This window comes from Syngnathoides biaculeatus, chromosome 10 (assembly GCF_019802595.1).
Source record: "Syngnathoides biaculeatus isolate LvHL_M chromosome 10, ASM1980259v1, whole genome shotgun sequence".
In the NCBI taxonomy this organism is placed as follows: Eukaryota; Metazoa; Chordata; class Actinopteri; order Syngnathiformes; family Syngnathidae; genus Syngnathoides; species Syngnathoides biaculeatus.
The window spans coordinates 22,245,492-22,257,137 of record NC_084649.1 but is presented as its reverse complement, the minus strand read 5'-3'; the positions used below and the strand labels follow the sequence as shown (position 1 = coordinate 22,257,137).

The 11,646-nt window shown below is 43.9% G+C and overlaps 1 long non-coding RNA gene across 2 annotated transcripts in view; it reads left to right on the top strand.

Moving 5' to 3' along the window:
* Positions 1-2,776: 2,776 nt before the first annotated feature.
* LOC133507229 (uncharacterized) overlaps positions 2,777-11,646 on the top strand; it is a 132,599-nt gene continuing 123,729 nt past the window's right edge. For both annotated transcript variants that reach the window (XR_009796772.1, XR_009796773.1), the window contains exon 1: positions 2,777-2,840. This is a non-coding gene — a long non-coding RNA (uncharacterized LOC133507229). The remainder of the gene's footprint in view (positions 2,841-11,646) is intronic.

The following is an 11,646-nucleotide window of genomic DNA, read 5'->3' as shown; positions in this document are numbered from 1 at the left end:
CATGGGGGGGGGAGCGGGGGGGAGGCTGTCTTGTCTCGTCTCCTCCCCCGCCGCGTCTAATCGCGCCGAGCAGCGTTGACGTTCAGCATACTGCGCGGCGGCCCACAAACGTCAGCGTCCCCGTTGCCTGTCGTTTTGGTTTGGGAAAGGACGATGGCCCGAGCGTGTGGTTCCAGTTCTGAGGAAAATTCTCGAAAAGTGCCCCCAAAAAAAGCCTCGAATGCCCTGCCGGCACGTTTTCTGCCATCACACCGACCAAATTTATACGTATGGGTCCATGGTAAAAGGGACGGTAATTTTCCTTTCCTTATCTGGTGTCGTTCGTCTCCACGGCAACGCCTGGGATTGGAGGATGGCACCGGCCGGTTTTCTGCGTACAAAGATCGAGGACAACCACCGGCGCCACAACACATCCTTGTCTGATTAGCAAATAGGCAACACTTAGTCTGTTGATTAAATGTATAAGGTCATATTTAAGCAAATAATGAAAGTGCAATAAAAGTAAAATCGTCTTCACCCCCCAAAAAGGGGCTATACTACAGTCAAACTACCCTTGGGGGTGCAGGGGGGAATTTAACTTTCTCAGCTATTTGGTATCCTTTTAAACGTTTCACAATGGCAATGCTAAAAAAAACTGTAGTTCAGTACTGTTGGGGGAAGATTATTACTCAGTGCCCCCCCACCCCGGACCCCCCCATCTGTTAGTGATCTCGTGGTCCACTATGAACACTGTGAAGGAGCACAGGAGGGAAATAAACAAGCGGGGAACAAGAGTAAAGGAACGTTTTTTTTTTTTTTTTTACTGCATCCTGGTACATCCTGCCTTAATGAGGCCCCCCTACCTCTCTGTCTGCCCATCTGTCCCCAGCAGGATTTGGTGGCACGGGGCCCCCACGTTGGTGGAGGGGCATCTTGACGACGCGCAGCAACGTGCGCTCGTCGATGCCCCGATCCTCTCATCTCGCCGTCGCGATGAGGGTCCCCGTCGGTGTTTTGCGCTGGGAAATGTCATTTGTCGAAGACGACTCCCCAGCAGGACACGGATTAGGACATCGATCCTTCAACCCCCCCCACAATCACCACCGCCTCTCACGACCCTTCTCCGGGGTCTAGCCTCATTAGCCTGAGCTGCAGTGGCTTGTTAACCCCACTAATCGAAATGGGAATGAGCATAAAAGAGCCCAAGAATTTAGTGACGGGTCCGCACTTCAAAGAGGACATGGGGGGCGTCATCTTCGCATGAGCATGTGCGCAAAGCTGTGTTTCGCTTTCATTTTCACACCGTCAACGTTAAAGCGGCTTACATGTAACGCGGATGTCCCTCCGCAACTGTCATTTTTTACAATTGCAACTAAAATGGCCTTTTTCCGCAAGCCAAGGGCGCTAATCTTAAATTTCCTTTTCCGGTAGATAACATTTTAATCTCGTATCGTTAACATAAAAGCAATTGATGAGAGCAAAGGACATTTAAATTTGCTTTGTCATGAACAACAAATGTTTCCTTGTTTTGTATCCTAAGCATTTTGCCTAATTTTATGGGTTGTTTTCACTGACGTCACATTTTTTTTTTTTTTGCTGAATTAGCCACATGCCACCGCGCGCCGCCATTTAACCTCGCTACCTAACGTGTACCCAGTGTGGAAGTCTACGGAATATTCTCGGTTACTGTTTGTGTTTCACGGGCGTCTTGGGACTCAAGTAGGCAATAGAGGACTTACTAACCATCAGAAAGCCTTCTTCTGACTTTTTTTTCGACAACTCTCGCCAGTTCACTGAAGTTTTTTCCAGAGTCGCTAGTCTGGGCGCTCTTCAAAGCCTCGTGATCCGGTACACAAGTCCGGCTGCGTAAGCGGGGACATTGTCTAACGCCTCCGACGAAAGACTTTGTACGTTCTGCGGTTCTGTGCTTCAAGGAGACTCGGGTTTGTGGACGATTGCCCGACACTGCTATCCCGGTGCCCGGTCTCAACCTCCATCGTGCTGATGTGTCACAGAGCTAAGCTAGCAAGCTTAATTAATACTCTTTTCAGAAGGCCAACATTACAGTTAAGATTGTTTTTTGTTAATCACTTGAAAGATTTGAGAATTTGGTGAAATACTGGACTTTGTCTTTCTGCCATTGTCATCAAATTTCAAACAAATAATAAACATTTCGCTTTGCTTGTGGCGAACTAATACACAGGTTTTACTTTTTGAAAAACAATGAATAAATGGAGTTTGCCTCAATATTAAAAAAAAAAAAACAATATCCCGCCGTCTTTCGTTTTCCATGCTAGCATACAGGTAAGTTCTTCGCGATTTCTGTCACAGAGAGTAAAAGATCAACGGCGCAATACTTCGCCTTTGTGACCCAGTCCCGAGTCCCGAGTCCCACGATGTGCGTATGCCAGGTAGCCTAACAGCCAGCCTGGGCTTGATGTGCTGTCGGTCGCATCTTCAATAAGTGCAGTTAGAAACATAATGTCGTCCACCTTGCCTATGTATGAGTGACGAAGCTCGGGGATCGAAAATGGCCGCCGTTCGAGGCAGCCCAACGGCTGACGTCACGTGAAAACAACCCATACGACGGAGTCTTAATAGAGGTTTGCTCATTAAGGTCTTTGACATGTAGTTGATTGTTTCAGAATATGTCATTTATACAATGAAAATTATGTTTTAGTCTAATTAATTCTAAAATCTTAGAGACTCGTGTCCTTCTCGTGAGTTCTCAGTTCAGTTAACTACTAAACTTAACTACTAAAACTAACCAGTGAGAGGCAGACTAGTGCTGCATGACGTCCAGATTCCCAGAAAATACAACGAAGAAGAAGCGGTAATAGTAGAAGAAGAAATATGACGAGGTAGGCTGATATTTTCTTTTCCTTAAGTAGCAAACGTTTTTCTCATTTAAAAAAAAAAATGTTTAAGTACATTTTCCAGTTGACTTGATTGCCTTAAATTTTTTCTCCTTGAACTGCTTTCACTTTATCGTGAAAGTAGTTTGAACGCGTAAAACACTCCAGTGAGTCCTCTGTGAGAAGTGCTGCATGAATCAAAATGACTTACTTTTCTTATTTAGTAGTTCAAGGTTACTTGTAGCAATTATTTTAATAGTGGATTAATCTGTCAATTACTTTTGTCAATCAGTCGGATTAAAAAAAAAAAAACCGACCCTCTCATCCCTCTTATGATGGATTTATGGAGCAGAAAATGCACAAACAAGTTGATTATGAGTCAGATGTTGATTTGATCCATTAAATGTTAGGGAATTGGAAAAAATATTGATCATTTGTTTTGGTTGATTGGTTTTTGCACACGACTATTTTTGCATTAAAGATGCTTTGACGAAAGACAACATGAAATCTGAAAATATTTACTGTTTGAAAGCTTGAAATAATTGTTGAAACAACATTGGTAAATAATCTCGTATTTGTTAATCGAGCATTATCGATTCGAGTAATATTTACACATATAATTGTTTTTATCGTGATGAACAGCCAGTGAATCATTTTACACAAAGACTAAACACAACCAGTTGCTGACCTCTTTGTGTCCCGCTAAGTGGGCGAGCTTCAGGTCGCTCCATAATTACATATCGCATGTCGCTTCACTTCACAATCCTTGGTAAATAAATAAACAAACAAAATAAACATAAAAAAAAAACACCAGAAGAAAAATCATCCGAAATCACCCCACACCATATGATACATTGCCTCATTAGGCCCCTGCTGATTTTTATCTGAACGAGGGAAAATGTTCAATTTTCGCCTTACTATATCAGTATGTCTGATTGCGATAATCATCGTCTCGCCTTACTAAAAAGAAAAAAAGTTCCAGGGCAAATTTGCACTGGAGTGAACCCGCTGTCAGATTCCCACAGCAGTGGAGCTAATGTATGTTTTACCGCGACGTGCTGCAGCCTGTCAGGCGCTCTTATCATCTGCCAACACTGACACACTCCCACAACAAATAACGTGTACCTTATTAAATTTTTCAATCAAGGGCTCAGCCAAATGCCCGTTTTATGTCAGTTAATCCAAGAGGTGCCGCCCAGCTTGCCGCGCGTTGCTTGGCCAATGTTAGCGAGACAGTTAGCGTTAGGTGAGGTCGTTTTACTCCTGTTAAAGGGGAAATCCAGTGGTTTGCATGAACAATGTATCCAATAGATCATGTAATATATTTTGACAATGTGATGATAAATCCGCTCTCATTTAATAGTGTTTTGAGAAGATTTTTATCGACAATTACGAATTTTCAGGGGCGCTGCCATTTTCACGAGTCACATGACTGACGTGGGAGGATGTGACGTTGTACCGTGCCGCAACAAAGGCTCAAATACATGGGACACCATTTATGCCCAGTGCCGATTTCTCGGATTTATCCTCATCTGATGAGGAAATAGCGTTGTCGGTTGATCGGGAAGACGGAGGAATACTTCCATACAGATTTGGACCTATGGCTGTAAATATTGTTCAATATCCGGATGCTTCTCCGGGCGAAATGACGCGGAGTCTGACTACTCAGAGGCCAATGCGTGACATAAGTGCGTAAACAAAGGCCCCCGGAGCTCCGGGCCAGCAGACGCGGATGGTTCTCCAGACAGGAATGACGCGGAGACTGACAAGTGAGCTCCGGCGACGGAGGCCGTCAGCCGGGCTTCGGCGGCCGGGGAGGCCGCTAGCCGAGCTCCGGCGGCCGGGGAGGCCGCTAGCCGAGCTTCTTTGGATGTCGTCTGAGATATAACAAAAATATCTATCGATTTTGCATCATAATCAAACGTATCATCTGGTTATTTCAGTCAATTTGTTCAAGCAGACACGCTTCCACCATCACCAATTTTTTCTCTCTTTGTAAACTGCAGAACATGCAACTTATTTTTTAGATGGATGAGATTCTGCAGCATTAAACTTAGCCGCTGATGTTTTCGTGCTATGTTACAACAGATTAGTTTCCAAACTGGATTCTTGCGTTTGGGTAAACAAGTGGTGAAAAGCACGTTTAGATAAAGCGCCACGGTGTGAGAGTGTCTCCTCGATAAAACAAACGCAGTGACCGCTGACAATAGCAAAGCATTACAGAAAGTCCAACAGTCATTCAGCACGGCCCGTCTCCTCGGAATCTATTCAGCGGGGGCCGGGAGTGGCAGTCAACACTTAGCAAACGGCGAAATCCGCGAGGTGCGGAAAGGTACTTTGTCGAGGCGAGCGCGTAATCCATTTTTTCAATGCTACATGTTTATCTTTTGGATCCTTTGTGTCACTTACACTGCGCTTGTTTGCTCGCCGCCGTCTTCGGTGTCAGCACAGGCCTTTTTTTTATATGGGAGTCGAACAAAGCGAGACGCTGCGGTTTGGTTAGGTCGGCCCGGGGAGGGATTTGGCTCATCCTGATTCACGGGTGCCCACCACAATAGCTGCTCTGAAACCTGTTAATACCGGGCCCGCTCGCTATTATCCCCGCGCCTCGCCTTTTAGGTGCGAGACGATTCACTCGGCGTGATTATTATTTGTACAGACGGCCCGACTTAGACACACACGCAGGCTCGCTGGCATTTAATCAAGAAAGAAAGTGTACGTGAACGTGGAAAAAAAAATGCAGAGAAGAAGTGTTTTTGTGCATCATCGGAATTTGCTAAACAAACACAGCCCAACCTCCGGTCCAGTCATTCCTCGCTGCTTGTCGTTTTCTGTCCTGAACGGAAACAGATCCTGACGTAAATTGTTGAATTTCACGGTGATGACCACAGGTGAACAAAACGTATTATGTACGCACTTTTCATAGTATGATTATTGTATAGTCTCATTCGAGTTGCACTTACACAACTAGTTAAGTTTCTGGAGTGGCTGAAACTAAACACCCAAGTAAAAAGCCAGCAGACTCTTCCTTGGATTCCTTGGATTGTGATGACCCAGTGGGGCTAATTAACATATTCCGCCGCTAAACTGAGTTGCTCCGCCCATGACTTGGCAACTGAGCTCGGCAAAAATCCAGAGCCACGTTCAAGCTGGGCTACACAGTCCGAAGCAGAGTTTCCGCACTACCATTTTCTACTCAGTCTAGTTGCAAAAAATTTTTCATTTTGTGACATAACAGTAATTTCCGGCTTATAAACCACGACTTTTTTCACATGCTTTCTATCCTGCGGTTTATGTGGTGATGCGGCTAATTTGTGCATTTTTTTCTAACGGCCACAATGGGGCACTCGAGCGGAAAAGGTAAGAGTGAGACCGGTAGAATATATGTACGGAGGAAGTGACTTTTACCAATCCAGCCTTGTTAGCACTGCGCTAGCGTGTTACTGCCGTGTCTCAGTGATTTTTACCGGTATATATTTTTTAAACCGGCTCTGTTAACGCAGTGCTAGCGTTAGCACGGCACTAGCGTTAGCGCGATTGTGCTAGAGTTAAACTCTCTGTGTACTGTCTTTCATTGTAAACATCTCGTGTTTCAGTGTGGGTTTCAATGTGGGCACCTGCGGCTTTTGCACAGCTTTGGTGTATGTATGTACCAAATGGTATTTCCTTTACAAATGTACCGGGTGAGGCTTATAACCAGGTGCGCTCTGTAGGCCGGGAATTACGGTACTTAATTTTGGCAACTAGCCTAGGCGCCATTTTCAAATGACGCCCAGGCTAGCGTTGGAACGCCCCCTCAAAACAGGCCGAGCGCACTGAAACAAAATCCTTCCAAACTGCTTGACACGTACGTTTTTATCTATCGAATCATTTTAATTTCCACTTTGACCTTTTTTTCGCTTTGTCAGAACCCCCCACCGACACCCAACCCAACCGGGAAGGCCTCACTGGCATCATGAGACCAGATAGGGACAAGTTAACCATCAAGTTGTGCGACAAAAGTGGAAATACTTTCACACAATCTCAATTTTGAGATTTTTCTATCATTCATTGACAAATTTGGGATTGAAATTTGATGATTTGTAACCCCCCTGTTATGTTGCATGCCAACTGACCCATTTCAAAAGTACAAAAAAAAAAAAAATCTAGTGAGTGTAATGGACAAATAAGTGTAATCCACTATGCATATCATTTGTAATAGTGAGTAATGGTCTTAATGATGACATCTTTTGTTTTTTCATTTGTTATTGTTGTTACGGAAATGTTAATAGTGATTAAACAATGTCGTATGTCGCTTTCTTTCTCTTTCATTTCTAACACATTTGCGTCGTAAAACCGGGTCAAATTGACCCAGGAACATTGTTCCGGCTCGTTCCTGAGAAACGACGTAAGCGGGGAGGGTTAACTCGAGCGCCAACGAACAAAGCACTCTTTAGGCTATAAATTAATGAGAGGCGCAATTGTCCAACAAATAAAGTGGATAAAATCAACCCGATAAATGCCCTTGAACATCTTTACATCTTTTGCTCTCTTTTTATTGAACTTTTTTTGCCCGAAAGAAGTAAACTGAAGAAGAGGAAAGAAAGAAATAAAACCATCTGTCTTTGCGCTTGTCACTTTGTGGCATGTCAACAGCAGAGAATGTATTCAAGCCTGTGGCCAAGTGTGACCTTTTTAAGGGGAGCCCGGGTGCAGTTTTCCCCTAATTAAGCCGTCCTTCTTCATGCATACGGAAATTCATAGACGCGCGCGTGCACACGCACACACACCACGAGATGCCTTGCTCATTAGATAGACTCGGGGATCAACAGATTAATTTAATCTGCATAAATGCAAATGTCCTGTTTGAGCGTCCCGAGCGCTAGTTAGCATTGAGGCTAAACAACAGTTAAAAAAAAAACCACTTAAATAAGATAAATATGAAGAATGTATCATAGAATCTCATTCTTGAACACATTCAAATAGTGTCTGTTCATCTCCATCGTAACATATTTTTGATTCCTTCTACGCATTCATACGCTAACTAAATATCAGACGGAATGGGCGCCTCATTCGGTTTGAGACAATGACCACTCGATGACCTCATTAAGGCGTTACCAAAATCATAACCTCGTTACGGGCACAAATTAACCCAATTCTCGGGGATCCCGCAACGAGGCCCCGCGCGTGGACGGCGCTCGCGAGTCTGCGGCAGAGCGAGGGCGTGACAAAAGGCGTCTTCCTGCCCGCAGAGCTCGCACAAAGTCAAGCGTGAACAAGCTTTCCTTTATTAGACATGCAAAAAAAAACCCAACTAAACACGTGTTTACTCTCATAGGTCGCCATCCACGTACCGTAATTCCCGGCCTACATAGCGAACCTGGTTATAAGCCTCACCCAGTACATTTGTAAAGGAAATACCATTTGGTACATACATACGCCGCAGCTGTGTAAAAGCCACAAGTACCCACATTGAAACACAAGATATTTACAAAGAAAGACGGTACACAGAGAGTTTAACGCTAGTGCCGCCGCGCTAACGCTAGCAGCACCGCGCTAATGCTAACGCTGCGCTAAGAAGGCCAGTTAAAAAAAGAAAAAACACCTGTAAAAGTGACATAGATTCCACAGGTCTCACTCTTACCTTTTCCGCTCAGAAAATGCACAAATTAGCCGCATCACCGCATAAACCGCGGTTTATAGGCCAGAAATTACGGTACATTTGAAGCTCGGATCTGCCGAGACGCGCAACGCCGTCACGCTTACCTTTGAGTCTGTCAAACTGATTTGGAGGAAATCCTTCTTTTAGTTGTGGACTCAGTCATCAACATTGAATTCAAAACAATAGCAGTGAATGAACCCAAGAGCGTATTTAGTCAAGGTGGGGGGGGGGGCAAGACAAACTCAGTAATGAGGGCCTCAACAAAAGTGTAGTTTAAAAAAAAAAAAAACTCTTCCTTGATAAAATCTTTGAAATCAATCTTGGGATTCTTATCTAACAAGCGAATCGGCACATTTAATATAGATTACCATTTTGTTCTTCAGAAACCCGAGAATCAAATAAATGCTAATAAACAAAACAAGCACCACTGCAGAATCGATAACGAAACCAGAAACGCGAGACACGCGACGGCGACATCAACGATTAGACCGACCGAAAGAAACCGAGCAACTGAATACGAGCGAACTGTGGCAGGAGGGAGCTGATTGGTCAACACAAGGAAGCGGGCAAAACGATAATAGGTGCAAATGAAAACATCGTGAGCAAGAATGAATGAAAACAGAACACACATTATGATACAAATATTGTCTTTTGACAAAAAAAAAGAAAACTACTTAAAAAATGTGCATTCCCAACAGCTATTTTCCATCCATCCATCCGTCCATTCTTTTCTCAATTGTGTGTGTTTCTTTCGGCTTGTCCCTTTCGGGGTCGCCACAGCGTGTCATCTCAGATGAACGCACATAGAACGAAATACTAAAATTGATTACAGCTATTTAGTTTTTAAAATACAATTATTCACCAATTCATATTTTGTTCTAATACTAAAAATAATTTAAATAAAAGTAAATAAAGAATGCAAAAATAAATTAAAAATTATTTTTAAAAATTTAAATAAGAAACCAATTAATATATATATTTTTTGATATAATCATACAAATTACAAAAAAACCCACTCATTGTCCAGTTGAATGTTTAACATATCACATTTTAAAACTTAAAATGTGATATGATTTAAAACTTTAAAAAATAATGAAAAAAAAACATTAGTCATGCTTGAAAAATTTCAAGTATTTTCATGATACAATGATTACCAATATATATTTAATAAAAGACGTGTAAAAATCATCAGTCATTACTTGATGTGAAATAAAAATACAAAAAAACACTCACTGTCCAGTTGAATGTTTCTTAAAATATCACATTTTTAAAATTCTAAATAATGTTGAAAAAAAAACATTAGTAATGCTTAAAAAATGTAAACCATTTTCATGATACAATGATTACCAGTATATATTTAATAAAAGACATGTAAAAATCATCAGTCATTACCTGATGATGTGAAATAAAAATATTCTGCCTTGTTAAAAGTAATGAAAAATTAAGTTACAGCTTTCATTGGGCAGGGGTAATATATAATCGTAGGGATATTTATTGGTGATTATGAGCTATTATTAAAGCGAGTCCACCTATGAAAGTGATTACTCGACACAACAGCCTTTTCGAGGCCCAAAAAGAATGAATTGTCCGTACATGAAAAAAAAAAAAAAATGGAAGGCACTTTGCCTTGTAGCCGTTCACGCACGCACACACTCCCCCGCCGTCAAACGGCTCTGGTGGCATTTCAAGAGCCTTTACGAGCGCGCCGCCGCCGATACCTCAAAGGGCCCTCGGCGGCATATAAGCGGCGACCGGTGGGCAACGGCGGCCTCCACGCCCCGCGCGCCGCGTCCTGTTGTGCCGAACGGGGCCATACGGACGGCCGTTTAACGAGGTCCCCTCCTGCTTTTTAAAGGCGCGTTTAAACAAACACGACTCTTCCCCCCCCCGCCCCCCACCCCACCCCTCACTTCGCAGACGCCGCCGGGCTCACTTTGAGGCGGCCACAGTGTGAAAAGGTGGGCCGAGGCTTTGGTGGCGTAGTGAGAGAGAGAGAAAGAGAGAGATAACAGTGCAGGGAGGAGTGACGTGTGCATCTGTGAGTGTTGACACACTACAGGCTTGGCCTCTAGTAAGTACATGGGATTTCACACGAGGGGGGCCGCGGGATGAATGGGGCTGCCTCCCTGGAGAGGAGACGCAGCGGGCCCGCGCTCATTTGCCTCCCCGAGTCAAGGCGGGAGAATAAAAGGGAGGCCGGGCTTTCCCCCTGCGTCGCCGCCACAAAAGAGGGCGTTGACGGGCGCGCGTACCCCCGCTGGGGGTCCCAGTGAAATGGAAATGCCGCAATCCGGTCGGCGGTCACACCCGCGCGAGCCAGTCTTAGGTTGAATAAAAACTCGTGGCACCCAAAAGCTGTGTTTCCCTCCAAAAGTATCGGAACAGTGAGAACAATTTCTTTACTTTAATCTGGAGACGAAAAACATTCTGATTGACTGTGCAAATATGAGACTAGAGACTATCGTTTCAGCTCACATGCATTGACCAAAGACCACATTGTTACTGGAGTCTTTGGACAAATTCCGTTAAAATAGCCTCACCCAATACTAAGACCATCAGGTCACTGACCTGACATCACTAAACCTTTGCATCCTGGTCATTTTAATTAAAGGTCCACTGTCATGAAATGCATGATTTTTAGTATGTCATGAATAAAAAAAACGGTAGCCGGTATGGACCCATCCGTTTTTTCACCACAAAACATAATTTTGGCGTATATGGCTTTTTGTAACTCCCGCCATGAAAATCCTCTCGGGGGATTTGTTTTCGAGAAGACGCAGGAAGTGACGTATAGGTCAATAGCACACACAAGCAGTCTTGTCTGTTTTTACTAATTTTACCTGGTGGAATGTAGCTCATTGTTCCTTCGCGTTAGCCAAAATGCCGGCTCGTTGCATTGCTGGACATTGCTTGAACACTTGGGAGGATGGATTTACCCTTCATAAGTTTACAAGAGACTGGGTTCGTCGTAAAAAATGGATTGCACGGGTGCAAAGGACGAGAGCTTCGTGGGTTCCAAATGACAGGTAGGTGTGGTCCGTAGTCTGTAAGTCAGAGGTGCGAAATGTGTCTGTGCACATCGGAAGGCTTCCTTCCGTGTCGCAGCCGCTGAAGGACGGCCTTCGCAGGCCTTGTGGATCACCACCGGCCTTGTCAACACGGCTTCGGCTG